We start from the raw sequence: 20592 nt of genomic DNA on the forward strand, positions 1-20592 counted from the left end.
TGTTTGTCAATCATTTGTCATTTTTTCCATTGAAGTTCAGAGAGCTGCTGAGGTCACAGTCATGAATTACAGGTTGTTTGTTTGGTTTCAACTACTGTGTTGTACTTCATAACTTTTGATTCACAGACAGAATCATCAGGAAAATGTGCAGCAAATAAATTAATATTTGATGTAAAACCAATGATTTTGAACATTTGTCTTCTTCAGATCAATCACTGAATAATGTTAAAGGTATTTAAACCACCAGAGATAACCATGTGAGGCAGTATAATGTCTTCTGTATGAGCTGCGTCTGGACTTTATCCACAAGCTGATCATACCTGAGGTACATCAGATGTGACGCTAACAAAATGTTACTGACATTGCTGTAAAGGAAGACTTGTTTTTATTTTTTTTAAAGGCACATTTTCCCACATTCCCTAATTTTCCAGAGCTTTGATGGAGATTAAACCATTTACCATGGTTCCTCGTGTTCACCCTGGAGATTTGTTTTTGTTTTCATGAATGCTTCAGTTATGTGATATACATGGTTAATACGTCGATGCTGGCATTCAACTGAATATTGAGTTCTGAGGCCTGAAAAATAATTCTGCCTAAAAGCGTTCTGATAAAAATCATAAAAGCCAAACTTTTTAATGTCTAAAAAACTACAATTGTTGTTCTCATATTTACTTTAAACACAGTTTGAACACCCCCTGTCGAATTGCCACCTTATCGCAGTTGAGTGTCTCTGTGACCTTGGGAGCTTTGTTGTCTGGAGCATTAGCCCCTGGTAGGGTCTGCCAAGGCAAATTGGTGTTGGGGGAGTGACCAGACACGTAAACCTAAGGTGTCTTTTCCTTTTCCTTCTGTAAGACTAAATAGACAAAAGAACACGTCCAGGAAAGTTTCTTCTCTCACAGGTGTGACTGCTGCAAATGCTGGCATCGTACCAGGGGCAAACCAGAGGTACCACATTGAGCCAAGGGTGTTTTTCACTGTCTTAGCTGTTGGCACTGCGCCCATGGAGAGAGAGACAGAGAAGAGAGGAGCTGACAAGGAACAAAGAAAACTACTAAAAGCAAGGAACTTTTCATTCATTACAGTAAAGTTATGAAATTAAAAGTAAAAAAAATGATTCTAATAAAGGTAAATAATAAAGAAAAATAAACGTATGGTGTTAAAATAGCTAAAGAGATTCAACGGAGTGAAAGGGAAAAAATAGGACCTCTGTTATAAAAAAGAGGGAAACTTTATTCATGATTGAGAGGCTGAGTAATAAACAAAAATTGAAATCTTAAAGTAAGGATGAAAATAAAGAAAGAAAGAATTTCTACAATATAATCAATCCAGTGCAAGGCATATGGTCCTATGCACCCTTAATTCTGACAGGATTTCATTTGCTTCTCAGTAGAGTAATGTGGAGTCAAAGGATTCAAGTCCAAAATAAATAGAGAGCATTTAAATAAATAAGAAGTAATTACCAGTTAAACTCTTTCAAATGCAAGTCTAATATTAATATGAACAAATTAATAAGAATTAATTAATAAATTACTAAGTCATAATAAAGATAACTATAACAATAATTAACAGAAATGAGAAATAATTACTAAATAGTTGAAATCATTAAATAAAATAAGATTAAAGAATAAATAAATAAATAAAAATTGTAATCAAGAAAATATTAAAATAATGCATCGGAAAGCAGAGAGAAAAATAGCTGTGATGAAGAAGCTTTGATGTCTTATCACTTGAGACAATGAAGGCAATATAGAGAACACAAGGCATAAGAACACATTTCTGGCTGAAACAAACATATTTCATGAGGAAGACATAGAACATTAGCAGCCTGAATAAGTGATTAATCAAAAGAAAAACTGTGGTAGATCAAAACATCCATCCATCCAATCTCTATACACCACTTAATCCTCACTAGGGTCGCGGGGGGTGCTGGAGCCCATCTCAGCTGACTCGGGCGAAGGCAGGGGAAACCCTGGACAGGTCACCAGTCTGTCACAGGGCTACATATACAGACACACAATCACTCTCACATTCACACCTGTGGGCAATTTAGAGTCATCATTTAACCTCAGCATATTTTTGGACTGTGGGAGGAAGCCGGAGTACCCGGAGAAAACCCATGCACTCACAGGGAGAACATGCAAACTCCATGCAGAAAGATCCTGGGAAAGCCGGGACGCGAAAAAGGGATCTTCTTACTGCAAGGCAAAAGTGCTAACCACTATTCCACTGTGCAGCCCTAGATCAAAACAATAAATGAATTGATTGAAATTAAAATCCAACCCAACCGAAACAGCAATATTTCTAAAATTGCATTGAGAAAGTTTTTGCATAGATTTCCTGCCCTGGTTGTACCATTAGCGGGTTAACTGTTTGTTTAGTTTAAGTCAACTAACATTTAGTCCTCCTAACCACTAGAGGGTTTTACCATCCATTCCGCCTTTAGGAGATTCTAGTAGTATTTCTGTTCTGATGTCCCTTCCGGTTTAAAATTGTAGTTCTTGTGTTGATTTTGTCAATAAAAGCTTTGTTAAACTATTTATCTGACTGCTCTCTTCATTTCCTGCACTTGAGCCTTTGAACCCACCGTAACAAAAGACCTGAGGCTCGATCACACAAGTACAGTAACTATAAACAAAGAACAAATACATACATAAACGAATTGATTGGTTAGTTAAGTAATTGATTAGTTGGGTGACCAATTTGTTGAAATTAATCAATTAGTGTCACTTAACAAAAGCTATAAGAAATTTAGAAACAATACGATAAGAAAATAGTCTGAAACTAAATAACAGGGACCAAAATAGGAATGAAAGGATTGTTAACCCCTGTAGAATTGGTAATCGGACAACAACCAGATAGTATCAAAGAAATACAACACTGCATGAAGAAACGGCACAAGTGGACATCTGGAAGGCTGCAGGGGCCGATAAAGGGAACCATCGAGGCAGCCTGTTGCAATGAAGTGGAAGCAAGCATTAAACATTACAAAGCGAAAGAGAAGAGTGACGTAAGGGAGGGGAAGCAAGACAGAGAGAGGGAGGTTCTCAGATGGTTCTTGTAGACAGCACGAAGACACGTGTTGGACGTGAAACAAATGCCAACCCTGACATAGGAAGACACTGAAGGGGGGCAGGGCCAGCCAACCCAGACCACTGCCCCACAGCAGCTATTGCAACCCCCTCCCTATTCGTCATAGAGTACTCAAGCACATGCTGGCCTGTATCCAAAGTTACCAATAGAAAGTCAGATGGAAGGTGAAGTATCGGGGAAGTTCACTATAAATTGGAATGCATGCCCTGACAGAGAGGGGACCCCAGACAGTGATGAAGTGAGATGCCTGCCCTCAAGCGCTGTATCCTAGGGCTCAAGCAGTGAAATGGACCGGGACAGGAAAGAGTGTGAGAAAGCACTGAGGGGAGTGAGCCCATCTGAAGACGACAGAAAACAATATCAACGTCTAGAACAGGCATCCCACCGGAAGAGGATAAACAACCTCGGGATCCATAATACGAATATTACCCAGCCTATGAAATGGGATTATCATTGCAACACACCACCTCACAGGTGACAGATGAACTCTCTGAGAGAGAATGGAGAAACCAACAGTTCCTTTCAGGAGCCAGTGAGACAAGCGGGAGAAGTGCAAGTGAGGTCATGAGAGAACTGGAGCAAGAAAGGCTCCAATTGTATGTTTTACAGAAGGACAAAGAGAATCTCCAAGAGTAGCTGACCCAGCTGAGAATGGCAGCCACACAATGGCACACATTGGTAAGCTCACCACACATAGTAAACATGGAACTGACAGGTACTATGATGGCTGCAAATGAAAAAGAGATGGAGCAGTTTTACAAAAGACTGGACCATATTCAACGATCAGTCACAGAGATGTTAGAACATCAGGAAAGTTCAGCGAGAGAGCCTAAAATAATGACCACTATGACAGGATGGTGCTCAGGAGTGGAAAAGTGTTAAGATCACAGGAGCCCCAAGAAGACCCTGATTACCCCTTACTAATGCTGCCCACAGTAACAAAGGGTCAAAATAAGCAACCGTGCCATGGTCATCCTGTGACATGATTGGACTAGCGGGGAGGTTGCCAAACTTGAACAAATGGATCACAGCTCTAGAAGAAAATACACCTGGTATCACCCTGGCTCTGGATGACATAAAGGCACTACTTATGCATGCTGCTGGAAAACACACCACAGAAGAAATCTTTCAGCGTTCCACGGAAGACGATTGGATTATAGATATCGTCATCCTCACCACCCCAGCCCCAGTAAGTGTTTAGGAAGCCATTAATTTTCAAGAATTGATCCTTGAAAAGTGAAGAGACTTCACCGAAGTAGGTTCTGTCGGGTAAGCTAAAATTATGTTTGTCCATAGCCACAGACAAGTGTCTGGGGTTGTCAAAACATATGTAGATTTTCCGGTCATGTAGGGGAACCAGGTCTACATCAGAGAACACAAAGCAGTCATAATCATATCGCTTCAGGGCTTCAACATATCCTACATTCATCAGTCTTCCCTTGTTGAACATTCCTTCTCCATCCTGGTTGATGACATACACACCATAGTCCAGCTGCTGCCGCATCAATATAGGATGGAGAAAATACAGCCAGTGTTTGAGGTGCTCATGTCGATTTCGGAATGGGATGATGATTGCCACCTAATCAAAAGAAAATGAAGAAAGTTTGGTTCAATAAATGTCTTTTAGTTAGTTAGTTTTTTTTTTAAGGAAAAGAAATGCATGATAGTGTGTAAAATAATTCCACCCTCTGCACCCCGAACTGAGTATTGTTTTTCTTTTTTTCTTTTTTTGACCCTGGTAAATCGAATCTTTACTAATTGTAAATTAATTTTTAAATGTAATATAAAATGTGACTAGAAGGAGAGAGAACTCCAAAATGTCTTCTGGACAGAATGGCAAAATTATAAACCTAAAGTTGAACTTCTTACCTTCCAGGAAAATGTATACTTTCTATTTGGCACAGGATCTGATATTGCTAAATAAGTCACAAAGCTGTCTTTGCTGTAGATAAAAACCTCAGCAAGAAACACCAGACTGAGGAGAATTAAAGCTGTCAGGAAGGTGAAGAGTTTTCTCCTCATTTTTGCTGTCCTAAACTTTGAGTGTTGTGTATTCAACGACCCACTCGGAGCTCTGCTGCCTGCATTTCTATTTGCAAGTCAAAAGTGTTTCCAATAAAAGAGTCACAAGGTCGTTTTTTTTTATTTCCGTTGATCATCTCGTGTTGCTTAATCAGATCAGGTTGGGCCTCATACCTGTGTTCCTCATACCTAATAATTATGACTGCATCATTTCAGTTGTGTTCAAGGTGAGAATGTAGGGAGAGATTCAGTTTAAGGTGGCATACTATGTGTTTGAGTATGTCAACAACAATGCTCAAGCACTCAAATAAATGTGATACAGAACACACGATGTTCTGTTTGTTACATAAACACAGCATGAACATCATTGGGATTTTATATTTCATGTATCATTAATACACACTTACACACATTTTCTGCTGAAAACAAAGCAGCCGGTTTGAGCCACATGACAAACAGAGATGATGTTCATTTCACCGAAATGTTAGACTCATACGTGGTAAAAAAAGCCAACAGTAAATGTCATTAGCTCGGCTACAAAGCTGCAAAAATGTTTGCTCAACTTCTGTTGAAGACCATATGCATGAGTTTGTTAATCATTTGTCATTTTTTCCATTGAAGTTCAGAGAGCTGCTGAGGTCACAGTCATGAATTACAGGTTGTTTGTTTGGTTTCAGCTACTGTGTTGTACTTCATAACTTTTGATTCACAGACAGAATCATCAGGAAAATGTGCAGCAAATCAATTAATATTTGATGTAAAACCAGTGATGTCGAACTTCTGTGTTCTTTAGATCAATCCCTGAATATTGTTAAAGGTATTTAAACCACCAGAGATAACCATGTAAGGTCTTGCGGTATTTATGCAGATTCATGCTGCAGTTCAGCTGGAGAATGCTACACACAAATGCATTAAACCTTGTCTAAGTCTTTGCTTTGACAATAACATCTCATTCATAGCAGTGTAAATAAGGGTAGAAATGGATAAAACTATACTATGCCACCCCCCCCCCCCCGTTTTTACCAGAGTGTGTGAGAGAGTATGTTTTCAAATCATGACATGTTGTCCACAACACAGATATCATCTGTTCTCCAGTAAAGCTGTCGTCTAGAATTTATTTTAGGGAATTTTTGCCTTTATATTGGAGAAGGGGAGAGAGATCATTCCTTCTCAAAGAAATTCTGACAGCAGCTGCTATGAAACACTTACCTGTCTAGCAAAATTAGACTTTAAGTTCAATTTAAAGTCAAAATCTTTTACATTTCCAACCTTGCTGTGCTCCACAGCAGTGAGAGTTTAGCAGCTGGAAGTGGGGTTATGTATTTGTTGCAGTCAGCTAGCATAAAGCTTACACCAACTGTCTGACAAATGTGGTTACATTAGTGTTGTTCCCAGAGTTTAGGGACTGTTTGGAATAAACTTTACTGTTGTTCAGGACTGAAACAAGCTCAACCAGATAATCCTGAGAGCCCCGGGAGTCCTCTTACAGCCATACCACACTCATGACCTCATTGACATGAAATTTACAGCAGGTTGATGGTAAACTAACAGTGACCTCTAGTGGCACTTCTGTGTTTTTGGGACAGTGGCCTTAAAGTTCTTCACTGTTTCTAATAGTGTAACAACAATCAAGTGTTAATAATTTTTGTGTGACCCCTAAAGCCATGCTGCCTCATACAATCCATGCACCACCGGTCTGACCAACTCATTATTTAAATACAAGTATTGTCCTAGCTGACATGAAAAACACTGGTTGTCTGAACTAAAATTGGTACATTGGGTAGGGTTTGGTCAAAAATGGGATTCCTAAAGGAGCGTGGTGTCCCATTTAGCAATGAGTGCTTGTGTAGTTCAAAGACAGCTGAAATTATGTCAGTATAATGTCCTCCATAGGAGCTGCATCTGCTGTCAGAGTTTTCTCATATTGTGACATTTTCTGCTTTTGTACTGTGCAACTTGTGTCATTTCCAACTGCTCTTAGTAATATATGACCCAAATTAGGTTTGCTGAAGCTCTATAGTTTATTCACTAAGACTTTATCCGCCAGCTGATTATACCTGAAGTACATCAGATGTGACTCTAACAAAGTCTTACTGACATTGCTGTAAAGGAAGACTTTTTTTTTTTCTTTTTAAAGGCACATTTTCCCACATTCTCTCATTTTCCCAGAGCTTTGATGGAGATTAAACCATTTACCATGGTTCCTCGTGTTCACCCTGGAGATTTGTTTTTGTTTTCATGACTGCTTCAGTTATGTGATATACATGGTTAATACGTATGTTGATGTTGGACTTCAACTGAACTTGAGTTCTGAGGCCTGAAAAATAGCCTGCAGTGCAAGCCAAGATATCATATGTTTGCTTAAGTCATAATTCTGCCTAAACGCAGTCTGATAGAAAACATAAAGCATAAAGTTTTTAACCTCTAAAAACCTAGAATGTCCTTCTCAGTATCAGTCCGTTTATCAGATATTTACAAGACTGAATAGTGAACATGAACTTTTCCAAATATTAAAAAAAAATAGAGTAAGTATAATAATGATAATAATGATAAGAATAAGAACAATAATAACAATAATAATAAGAATAAAAATTAATATTATTATAATTCTACAATCATAATTACAATACATTTTTCTCCATAAAATTCCATAGAGTTACAGTGAGCTTTACAAAACATTAATACATACAAATAATTACAAAGAACAATAAAACATTAGCAAAGATAATGAATCATTAGAAAGGGCACTAGCCAAACATTAGACAAGTGATGCAATTATTTTAAATGCCTATCTGTACAGGTAGGATTTTCAAAGCTTTTTGAACTGAGCAACAGACTGAGTTTCTTTCACTGTCAGAACGAGCTTGTTCAGAGAAATATGAAATGCAAAAATAATCGGTTAATTAAAGATTTCCAAGTTTCTGCTTTGCATAATTTGTTTTCCTTTTTTGCATGCTATTTTCCCCCCCATAAGTTAAGTCAATTTCTTACAATTTTTGAAACTGCATGTACTCTTTCTGCATCATGTAAAAACAGCCTTAATGAATACGCAAATATTCTTCATAGCAAAAATTTAACTGCTGGACAAATTATGCCTCTTATGTCACTGAAATGCTGAACCTCTAATGTTTCCATGTCACACTTGCAATAGTTTTGATGTTACAAAATCCTGCCAGTATGTTCACATGCACATAAAAACTTAATAGATGACTGTAAAAGCAGTCTTCTAGTCAAACTTCAAAGGCAAAATTCTGCAAAGGGAAGCCCAAAATCTGCAAAATCTTAAAGAAAACACATTTTTAATAAAGCTAAATTTAAAATTGTTTTTAGTTTTTATTCACAAAGCTATAGATCTAGTATATGCAGCCATATATGTTGCCAGTAGATGGTGCTAATGTATAACCAATAAGAAATGGGCCTGCCAGCAACATCCAACTAGAATTCACGTTTCTTACACTAACACACTAACAGTTAAATTTCCATTACTTTGGAAGACAATGAATCGACTCAGTCTTGTCTCAAACCAGGTTCTGTTACTGAAATTTAACGCTTGCCTTATTAGGACTTGGTTTCTGACCCCAAGAGAAAAGCAAACCCCCACAATGTCATTTATTGATAATCCAAATTCATATGCACACACATGTATGTATATTATATATGTGTGTATAGTGTATTTACATATTTGTGTGTGTTACTGCTTATGTATTTTTCTGTCTGCGACAACTCTGTGTTCCGTTTTAACCACACTTTTGGATAAATGGGCTGCTCTTCACAGAGAAATCTGATCCTGAGGCCTGTAGATGGAATCCAGCTTTGGTTTGAAAATTTTAATAGATTTCTTTTTTTTCTTACACATCCCCCTTACTGCTTATTTTTGCTGCTCCCACTGACTCGAGTTTGAGAATGATGCTTACCGAGACACATTTTGCTTTTGTATCCAGGAAAGTTGACTTGTTGGATGGACAGCCAACCCAAACTGAGCCTGCAGGACTGGTAAACCCCTGCTGATTTAGCCACACAAGCCTTTGCTGGCACCGTGACATCCGTCTGGAAGTGGGCGGATCTGCTTTTTTTGGACCCATGTTTCAACATTTTACTTAGCATGCATGCTTGTGGTGTCAGAGCAACATTTATGCAAAAACTATATAATTTCCTAATTAAATAGACGAGTGCAATTTTAAAACTGGTGCACTGACATTTTAGCAGTTTCAGTCAGGCTTCTGCAAGCAATAAAGTGATGATTTAGAGAACCAGTGAAGTAGGATGTGATCATTATTTTGATAACACAGCACATCACATACATGCAGATAGTGTTCATTTCTGAAAATAGCAAGAATTTCTCACGACAGTCATATTCAGTGTATTTGTAACTAAAATGGCTGTAAAAAGCTCTGATGTTTCAGTCAGGCACGATGAAAACTACAATGCTACCAAGAGCAGAGTAACAATACCAGATCTGTGAAGGACCAGCACAAGGCGTCATTTTAAAAAAAATGTAAATGTAGCATGTTTTTCTTGATTTTTGTAGCTTGAAATGTCCTCGTGCAGACCCTCATAGAATATCCAGAGCTTGTAAGAGGCATAACAACATGTCCATGTACGCTCCCAGCCACCATCTGAAAATTTGAATACACTGCATGCACGCATTCTCTGCAGTTGTATAGACAGATGTGAGCACACACACAGACATACACATTCACATTTATACTCAACCACAGCTCTTAAAACAGCCCTAGTTACAGCCTAGAGAACTCAGCAGTTTAGTGAAACATGATGCCCAGACCATAAAAGTGTGTATGTGTTGTGTGTGTGTGTGTGGTTTTGAGTGGTCTCAGCTGTGTGGGACACACTGCAATGACAGCCAATCAGAGCTAATTCAAAATCAGAGTGGTTTTGACGGCTCCGTGGTCTACCCCGGGGAACAAAGCGCTTTGTGTGTGGATGCATGTGGGTGCGTGAGTGCGTCTGTGCACACACCTCTTCAACCTTACTCTGCACTCCACCTGCTTCTCATTGCCCAAATGGCCTGACAAAATCTGTTTTTTTGATATATTCAGTATTTGCATTCCACTGCTTTTACTCCACAGACGTTAAAATGATGGAAATGCATGGGATTTATTTGAACTGAAAATAATCCATGAATATGCTGTCTCTAATAGACAAGTCTAGCCACTCATTAAACCTCTTTGTCATATTTACAACGCATAGTTTGAGTTGTCAGCTACCAGTTTAATTGTGAATTTTTAAACCAACCCTGACTCCTTGCTGCGAGGGAGCTAATTGGTGACTGAGGAATCAAGATGTTAGACCATTCTAGCTCTTCCTTTTCTCTTACATTGAACCTTCCTATTCAAATCTCTTAAAAAAAAAAACTAACAAAAAGCCAGTGTTCACACCTACACTTTTAATAAAATCACAAGTACATTATGAATTAGAAATGTATGCATCAACAGGAGAACTTCTTCATACCAGGTAAATTCCAGCATGTTTAAGACTAATGCTGAGAGAGCCTATGGTTTATGGATTGATTTCACAAGCTTTGAAAAATGTTAAGTTGTATGAAGCAAGAGTTAATTTATTCAATGGACAGTTGTAAAGAAATGCTATTCTGTGCTGTCAGAGCTTCTCCTACCCAAGCGGGAAAACCCAAATAAAGTCTATTTTGGTGTCCTTAAAAATGTCATACTGCAGTACTGTGCTCAAAGGCTGTGTTTATCTTCACTGGTGGTCTAACCAGCAAAGACCTAACAAAGACATGTTTGGATGTGAACATTAAACTTATCCCTCATCAAAACAAAAGTGGCCACTCGAAATAGAAGCAAGAGAAGTTGCATACCACAAGTGGGGAAATGACAATGGATACTGGAGAGTGAATCAGGAGATGAATTCATTCAGGTGTCAACGTATCGGCTGGTGCTAAAAGTCTTTTATTAAGTGGGCACAGCTTTTTGGTGGCAAACACATTGAAAATATTGGAACCCACAAGTGAAGCCAGCAGAGAAAATACTAATGTGCATGTGCAGTGGGCCAGAAGCAAACCAAGATGCCAGAAGCCTTTTCAGGCCTCATGCATCAGATGAGCAATTTTTCTCAAGTGATCAAGTGAGTGGGTGCCATCTTTGAGTCCTGTATCCAATCCTCCTTGATACATCCATCACTCACACAGAAAAAAAAGAAAGACATTTTGTATTTTAATAAACACTGGCAAGTCTTATTGTCTCAAAAATGTTTTGCAATATGTATTTCATTTTTGGATAGTTTAAAGGGGGTGGTGATCCTGCAGCTTTTGATTTATTACTACACATCTCAAGCAGAGACATGACTTCTGGTGAATCTTTGCCATCACCAACACCACTAGGATTTATGCTGCCTTGCTCAAGAACAGTAGGCTGTTCCTCCGCTCTCCTGCCTGGGGTTTTCCCAGCCTGTTCAGGAATTTGATCAGGCAGTTTTGTGGTCAAAAGTCTTTCACTCTTTCACCTACAACCATTTGCAGTGTTTAAGAGAATGCTGAGTTGGCAGTTTGAATTGTTCAAAAGTTGTAGGAAACATCAGTCCTGCAGTGAGTCATGGGGGCTGGGGGCGAGAACCCAGAGAAGGAAAAATGACAAGCACCATCCTCTGCTCCCCCTCATCATCCATCGCTCTCGTTTTCTGCGTGACGTGAAGCTGGTGTTCTCCCAATAGGCCCCGGGGTGATGTGTCAGTAGCAAGTGGAGAACGAAAGCGAAGCGTTCAATTAGGGTCCATTGACGTATGGTCTTCACGCCTAACTATCTTCTGCTCCCATCCCTGATTGGTAGCTCTGCAGAGGCTCACTCTCCCTCACTTGTTTGCCCAGTCACACACTTCCTACCTCAAACAGCTGTCTCCCTCACTCACGCACTCGTTCACTCATTTCCCTCTTCATTAACGTTCGTCCTTTCCATCTTCGGTAGATAGACTTCCATGCTCATTTATTTGCCTGCCACCATGTAAAAACACAGTCCTGCCTATTCTGCCTTGCTGAATGGGAATATCAACTGTGAAAGTGTGGTGAATTTGATGTAATAGTTGCAGCCAATGTTATATAAAAATGTGTAGCAGCATTGCTTCTGTTTCTTTTTTTAATTTTATTTCCGGTCATCACAAGCCAGGGGGGAATAGTCACTACTCAAAAAATTGTTGATGTTTAATTTAAAATGGTTCATGTATAAATTTGACATTCTGAGAAATAAGCTTTTTTTCTTGCTGGTAGATGAAAACATTGATACTGCTCACATTTTCTGCTTTTTGAGAGCAAAATATCATGTAATATTTAATTCAATTTGCTACACTTCCTGAAGGACTTAGCAAAGTTGGTGTATATTTTAGGGAACCAGATCAAATAATGTCACCTCCATTAACACGTTCATTCAGAATGGTAGATTTTCTGTTGTACCATGTTGTCTGAAAACATTTCTTAAGTAGCAAATGGGGGAGTTGTAAACATTAAAGAGCCTGGCTATGGCCTTAACTGACAAACCAGCATCCAGCACGCCGACAGCCCATCCCTGTCTAGTTATTTGTCTTAAATTTTAAGGGGAAATTACCTCTAAAGTCAGTTTACACATAAAGTTAACAATATTCCTAATTTCTGAAGTTGCGGTAACTTTAACTAGAATGTAGCTATAAATTCTGAGGGCCGAGGACAAAAGTTTTAACTTTACTATGGTAAAGTCATGACATAGAAAGTAAGGTCAAATCACCAGGTGTGCTTAGCCTACTGTGAGCTAAGGATTCGAGCTAGCTAGCTAGTGCTAAAGTGAGCTAATACAGCACAACATTATTAGCCCAACATAAAGTCAGCTAGTTAGTCTTTTATAAAGACAATAACACACCTTTTGTGACTGTATTTGATAGTGTATATAATTCAGTACTTAGCAAATTAGTATTGAAAATAACGTCCATGGGAGGCTTCCCTCAAAGTCCTAGTCTGACATTTTTACATATGGCAGAAAAAGTTTGTAGCCTCTTGAGACCCGAGCTTTTGTTGGGCTTGCATTTTAGATTTCTTGTAGTTATTTGAGATAAAGAGTAACCAATAAATATAATAATTGGATAATATCTCATACATGATTATTATATTTATCATATTTATTATGTTTATATTACATCTATGTTTTTTTTTACATTGCTATTATTATTTTTGGTGTTATTATTGTTAATATTTGTAAGATTGTTATTAGTATTATTAATATTATCATTATGAACAATATGCTCTATTTGAAAAAAAAATTATGTCCACATACCTGGACGCCAGGTCTTAATATTATTATTGTTGTTATTGTTATTATTATTATCATTACATATTTCTTTTTATTATTAATTTCAAGTAATTTTTGATTTCATAGCAGACAAGCACAGGCCCAAGTAATGAGTAAATTTAGTTGGTACTTTACTGGCGTAGATTAAGATTAGAACACGCCTGTGCTTAATTGTTTCCGCCTTTATTTAAAAAAAAAAAAAAAAAGAAAAAAAATAAGGTTATGGGGAGGCCAGAGGTTGAACTACTACCGCCATGTCGGGTTACAACGTTTGCAAAGTGGGGAAAGAAAACAGAAAAACGCCGAGGAAAATAAAAATGGACACGACCAAAGTTACTTTTAATGACGTTGAAAAGTTGTTTGAGCTGGTGCTCAGCAAGAAGACCGAGTGAAAGCCATTAATGTTTGCATGCTACTTGTGGGACTTACTTCGAAAAGTGGAACTCCCAAAAGGGCTACACGCTGCTGGACAGAATATGAAGAAAACATGACTCCTAAAAGGTAAGAAAGTCAGCGTATAAATACTCTGAACTCTGCCGGTGCATTGGGGAGGTTGTTTGTTAACAAGGGTTATGTTTTCATTACCATTTGTTGGTTTGTTTGTCAGCAGTTGTCTGCTGCTGCTTTGTTGTTTACTATAGCTGTTGCTTTTCCATGGATATAAGCACCCCATACCCAGTCTGTTAGCTGCAACTTGAATTTATTTATTTATATTACCACCACACTGTTTTTGACACACTGTATACGGCTTGTTTTGGCTATTAAGTGCAACTAGTATAACGATTTCACATCTACTAAGAGGTCTGATGCTTATATTTTCCTCCATAATATTCCTGTGGCTAGGATAGCAGTAGACTTACGTTAAATAAGCAGTGCCAACAGGTGTAGATAGGTTTGACAGCTGCTTAGCTCTGTGGTAAAATCCTGCAACACAGCAGTTTGCTTAAGGTTTTCCAGTGTTTTACTTTTCTCTAGGTGCGTCATTGTGAACGGCTTGGCAGAAAAGCATGGGTAGGATTTTTTTTTATATATAAGGAGTGTGTACAAAATATAAAGTTCAGAAGTAGTTTTCAAATATCATTTGCAGTAAAAAGTAATAAAAAATATGGCATTGTCCAATAATATAGGCAGAGATTGCATGCAGTTGCCACTACCCAGTATACATCTGTCCAGCATCCTAAACAAACCAGTGTCTAGACTGTCTCTATGATGGCTTCATGCTCGTGTTCCAGTAGAACTGCTTCACCTTAAAGAAATGCGGAAGATATATTAATACTTATATTTGCAGAACCTGAGTCACCTGAAGTCAAAAAGGCTGTTAAGAGTTTCCTGTCTGAAATATGAGGCTGTTTTGAATTGGATGGAGGTTTGTATGTTTCTAACGTACATTGCTTGGAGAACACAAACCCACACATACAAAAAAAAATAACCCTTCATTCATTTTGGATCTTCCTTGTGATTGCAATAGCTCTACAGACTCTGCAAGACACATTCGTAATGCATCTCTGAGGAACTCGGTATCCGTCTTCCCTTTGTATTTTACTGTGCTGAATTAATTTCTAATAATTAGTGGGAACTGTTCTGCACACGCCGAATCACTGACAGCCTTTGAATCATCTCAGAGCAGAAGAAGAAACAGTCTCTAGGTCTCTTACCTCCATTATTCCTTCTCTTCTCCCCCCGCTTGCACTCGCTCTTCTTCTCCCCCCCCTTCCCTTCCTCCTTCCTCTTGACATGTGTCACATTTTGGGCTTCTGCTCTCGAGGGATAAATGCCAGATTACATGGTGTAGTATTTTTATCCGTAGTACATTAACCGGCGAAGCTTACAGCATCAAAGCTGGGAGGAGATCATCACACAAGAACACACGCATACGTACACACACATGCAGACACGCATGCACGGCGACATACGCTCATATCAGAACTGAAACGGAGGGTGTAAAGTGCCTTTGATCTCTCCCTCCCTCCTATTCCTAATTACCCCAGTGACATACATACACGCAAACACACACACACACAATGCACCAATGTCCTGGCATGTACTCACACATGCACACAAAGAAATTAATACATCACGGGAGGCCATGAAAGCTGGAAAATGGTGAATTAGATGTCAAATGTTCATCTGCCAAAATCTGAATAAAGGCGACTTGCAGGTCATGGGATGTATTCATAAGTCATTCTGAAATTATTGAGCTGTTTATGCAGAGATTTATGATCTGCGAGAGCTGTAAGACCAGTAATTGTCCACATGTATGTGCATTTGCATGAAAACACACAAAGCAAGGTAGTGTAAGCTAGCACTAAAACCCGATAGCCTGGAATCCCACGATGAGCTTAGTTAGCTTAGTTTAAAGATGGATAACTCTGTTACACTGATGTTCACCTTCCACCCATGATAAGCTGTTTCGCTCATCATAAACTTGAGAGGAGGGATACTAGGAGAAATATGAAAGAAACTTTTTAAGAGGTCTGAAATCTTAATCATAAAGGGATGTATTTTTCTGGTGGATCAATGAGCGCTCCTACATTTTGGTAGTTTTCCGACCCTTAAATTAGCTTTGCACATCTGTATGATTGTTTGGAGTCGTGTACAGAGTGCAGTCTGTGAATGGTTGGTGTTTTGGTGAAACAAGTGGCCAAGTCTACACATGCACAGGTAGTTTTCAAAACAGGTTTGTTCTCAAAAAAAAAAAAAAAAAGGGGGAAAAAAATGTCAGTGTGAAAATGCCAAATCACAATCCGCTTTTAAGAACATGCCAAAATAAAGGCAGAAATACAGCCCTAACCCTAAAGCCATGTTGATGTATATATGTCTGAAAAAAGCTGTTCGCAGTTCTGGCAGGCTACCAGCAATGCCACATCAAAGAAAGGGGAAATCGTATGCGTGAACAATGCAGACACATTTTCTTCAGTATAGTGGAAGAGTAGCTGTATATTTATGTATAAATATGTAAGGTTAGGACAGAGTTTCTGAAAATCCTCATCATGGAAGACATTTTAGGAAAAGTCAGTTTTAAGTGGCATAAATGTGCATAGGATATATTTATAGAATGCATAGAAAAAACAGTAAAAATACTCGTGTTTGGTCTCATATGCTCAGAATGGACTGAACTGAACACATGAAGCAACTGATGGATTTATGCTTCAGATGTAAATAAACAATCTGAATTAATCACACCACAGCCAATAAATGTGTTCCAGTTGGGCTAGAAAAAAACTGTTTTGTGTTGGAGGCTTGAACATCAGTCACAGAGTCTGCATTGATCTGTAAAGTAGTATAAGTGATTCTTACAGTATCAGTTGTTCACAGCTGCTTTATACTGTGTGAAAAGCCTATCCTTCAGTTCATTAAATCCCTGGAGCAATCTGAAGGCAGCAGGATGGCTCAGTAGCCTCTCATTTAAGTACTTCCATGCCAGAGCGCAGTGCCGTTATGCATGACTATCCATTGTGTTTACCTTTTATTAAATCATGTGTAAATGACACCAGACTGTGACAAGGTAACGGCTGTCAATATTGCAAACACCCAACTGGTTATTACTAATTCTGTTGTTTATGTGGGAAATGTCCATTTCAGTGGCTCATCGGTCTTGTGTTATTGCCTCCTTTCCAACTTTCTTGTTAGCAAAAGAAACATTTCAAGTTTTGCTCTTGAATTACATTATGTTACAGTACAATGTAACCACTTACGAAGTGAGGTACAACAGAAACTAAACTGAAATAGCTCAGACTGAAGCATTCATAGAAAAGGATTTATCTTTTTTTTTTTTATTTCTGTCATTAGAAACATTTTATTTCTATCATGAGATTAATTAAAATCGCTTAACATCTTTCTGTGGTTGCAAATCTGAGGTGCTGTGCATTCAAGTTGTTTGTCTGCATCATTTAGACAACAATGTTTTCTGGGAAAAGACTCTTCCTAATTGCTGTTTAAAATGTATCACTGTGAATGGCACAACTGTTTCAGAGTGATAAAGCCAATCATAAGACTAACCGAGAATGTATTTGAAAGTTTATTAACCACAATAATTCTCAGTGCAATTTAATATCAGCACTTCCTTGTTGTATGTTTGATACTATATGAATGTACATAGCACTTGCACTGCTCAAAATAGAGTACCAATACTGAAATGGAGCTGTATATATATATATATACTCACAAATTATCCATGTAGCGCACTCATGTTTAATTGGCCAGTTAGGATATTTTGGTTGTGTGTTGTCTTTTGGTTCAAAAATCTTGTTCTTTTCTTTAACCTTCAGTTACCAACACTTGAAGAGGCAAAAATATTGATATTTGAGGATTTTTCCAAAATTATGTTGTGGTTACAGTGCATATACCAAAATACAGTAGTAGGTAAAACAGCATTATTGTAGGACTGAAAACACCGCGGGAAAAGTTCACATAATTAATAATTGAGTAGTCCAAACAATAGTCAAATGCATGATTGCAAAAACAATGTGTGTAGTTACTGAACCTCATGTAAGAGGAGAGACTATTGAAGGTCCTGGACAGACTGCGTGAAGTTGGACTCAAGGTTTCAATTGACAAATGTCAATTTTGTCAACCAAGTGTTAAATATGTCGGACACATAGTCTCAGCAGAAGGTGTAGCAACCGATCCTGCCAAGATCGAGGCCGTCACCACCTGGCCTCAGCCCACAGATCTGAAGTCCTTGAGGTCGTTTCTTGGATTCTGCGGTTACTACCGTAGATTCATAGCCAACTATTTCTCCATTGTCAGACCCCTCACAGATCTAACTAAAGGCTATGCTCCAACACAGCGTGGCAAGAAATCTGCTAAAGAACAGAAAACTTACCTCAAAGAGACTGAGCCATTTGGTGAGAGGTGGGACCAAGAGTGCACCGACGCGTTCCACAAAATCATCTACTGCCTCACCCATGCTCCAGTGCTGCCATTTGCTGATCCTAACAAGCCATATGTACTGCATGTTGATGCCTGTCTGTCCGGGTTAGGCGCCGTCCTTTACCAGGAATATCCTGAGGGATTGAAGCCTGTAGCTTTCGCTAGTAGAAAGTTAACTGTGTCAGAGAAGAACTACCCCATTCACCAACTGGAGTTCCTGTCTCGGGCCTTGCTCTTCTATAGTATAAAGAGAGCAAGCGCTACACTCATTAAAGACAATACTCGAGCTGAGAGCAGTTTAGGAAAAAAGCTAGACGGGACTCAGAAAAAGGGGATGAAATGAAAAGATTCACTCTTCAATGCTTGAAATTGCGCACAAGCTGTTAGCTCATCTCATTCGAGTACTCTGAGTTTCTCATGGCTCATCGGTTGCAAAAAGGACCTGGTGTCGGCCATTCAAAATGCTGAGAACGCTGGCTTGTTGACCTTTGGGTGTTGTCAACCGATCAATGAGGGGATATTTTGCTCTGTTTCCACTACTGTTGGTAGATGTGTGAAGAGCCTCACCCTACTTCAAGAGGTCATGTAGGAGAGCTTGGAGTGGTGGGGAGAGGGATTTTGTTGTGTGTGCGTGTGGTGCAGTGAAGACTGAAACTATGTGTGTGTGTTGACTGTAGGGGTTAGTTGCTTGTAGGGGAGATGTAGCATGAGTGAGTTGTTGAGAAGCTGAATTGGCCCTACAGTACAAGGCGTTTAGGTGAAATCAATAAGGATCTATTCATTGAGTGCCTCACCCCAGGCTTGTGTGCCTTATCCAATAACGGGTGAAGAAAGGCTTTTTTTGTGTGTGTATGTCAGTGTGTATATGTGTAACTCTGATAAGATTACAACCCTTGGGAGAGAGATTCAATCGTCTAGTTTGACCTTTCACCCTCTGAGGTTGACTTCTGTATTACGTCCCTCACTTGTAGGCTCTACTGAAACACAGGACATTGTTTCTAAATGCTAAAATGATTCGTCAGTCAAAACTTTGTGCTGGAGGAGAGAACCTGTGGATTGTCTTTTCTTCACTGCAGCAAGTTACTGCTCAGCCAAGTAATTAATTAAATCATCAATCAGTAGAAAAAAGTGATAATTAATGACTTTATTATTATTTGTTGAGAAAATAACAAAACAAACAAGTCAATTACCACCAGTCCATCAAATATGAGAATTTTCTGTTTATCTGTTAATATTATTTTGAAACTTCAATAAATAGTTCAATTTAAACACTTATTTTGCATCATATTTTTGATGATGTATACTTTTAAAAGAGGCAAGTGTTAGTTTACTGCCGTTCATTTATTTATTTTTTCTTCTTTGCATAAATGAGAGACGCATGGTTGAGTGGAGTGTTAATGTCTGTCTCTGTTTCTCTGTATGGGGTACATACTCCCACTAGGGGTGGCTGACAAGAGATGACTATGGCTTACCTCACACTGCGAGTGCTGCTCTTCTTTAATCTGCCTCCCTCCCTTTCTCTCTGTGTTTCTCTCTCCCCCATCTTAATTTCTCTCAACTCTGACACCTAAAAGCCTTCCCTCCCATCTTAACTACTGTGCTAATCCTTCCGCAGGTTTTTGGGGGTGTCGTGCTGTTTTGGGGCTCTTCTACTGACACAACGATTTAGTATCATAATGGCTTGCAAACACCTGTCCAATTAGGCTGATTGTGATGCACCTCAAACTAGTAGACGGATCCCGTGGTGTGGCACAGAGATTTAGCAAAACACACTAAATACTTCTGCTCTAGAGGGATGTTTTTGCAGTTTCGTGACAAATGTCTTTCTGTAAATCCAGGTTTAGTGAAGGGTAATTGAGGGGACTTCAAGAGTCAGTTGTCAGAAAAGGACAAGAGTCTTTACGGTAAATTTAAGTTGCAATGTCAGTTTGCACTGTCACAAAAGTGGAGAAAATTATAGGTTGTCCAAGGTTTATAGGAGGGGGAAAAGCTGAGTTGAATTCAAACGCATCTAAACTTAAAAGTGGTGCCCTGGCTTAAAGATTTCTGTGTTTTATTAAAAAGTAGCTGGAGGTGAGTTGACAAGATATTGACTGAGTTTATGCGATAACAGAAGATCACTCAATTTAAGATTTCATACGTAGGTATTTGACAACCCAGCCAAGCCCAGCAGTGTGTATCCATTGGATCTTGTAGTTTTGCTCTTTTAACCACACATATATAAACAAACATGCCTTCTGTTATGGTCACCCTTTCCTTATATATTTTTACCGCCCGGAAAAAAACGTCGTTTTCCGGAAGGTATTGTTTTGAGCTGCAT

The sequence above is a fragment of the Acanthochromis polyacanthus genome, chromosome 20 (assembly GCF_021347895.1).
Source record: "Acanthochromis polyacanthus isolate Apoly-LR-REF ecotype Palm Island chromosome 20, KAUST_Apoly_ChrSc, whole genome shotgun sequence".
NCBI lineage: Eukaryota > Metazoa > Chordata > Actinopteri > Pomacentridae > Acanthochromis > Acanthochromis polyacanthus.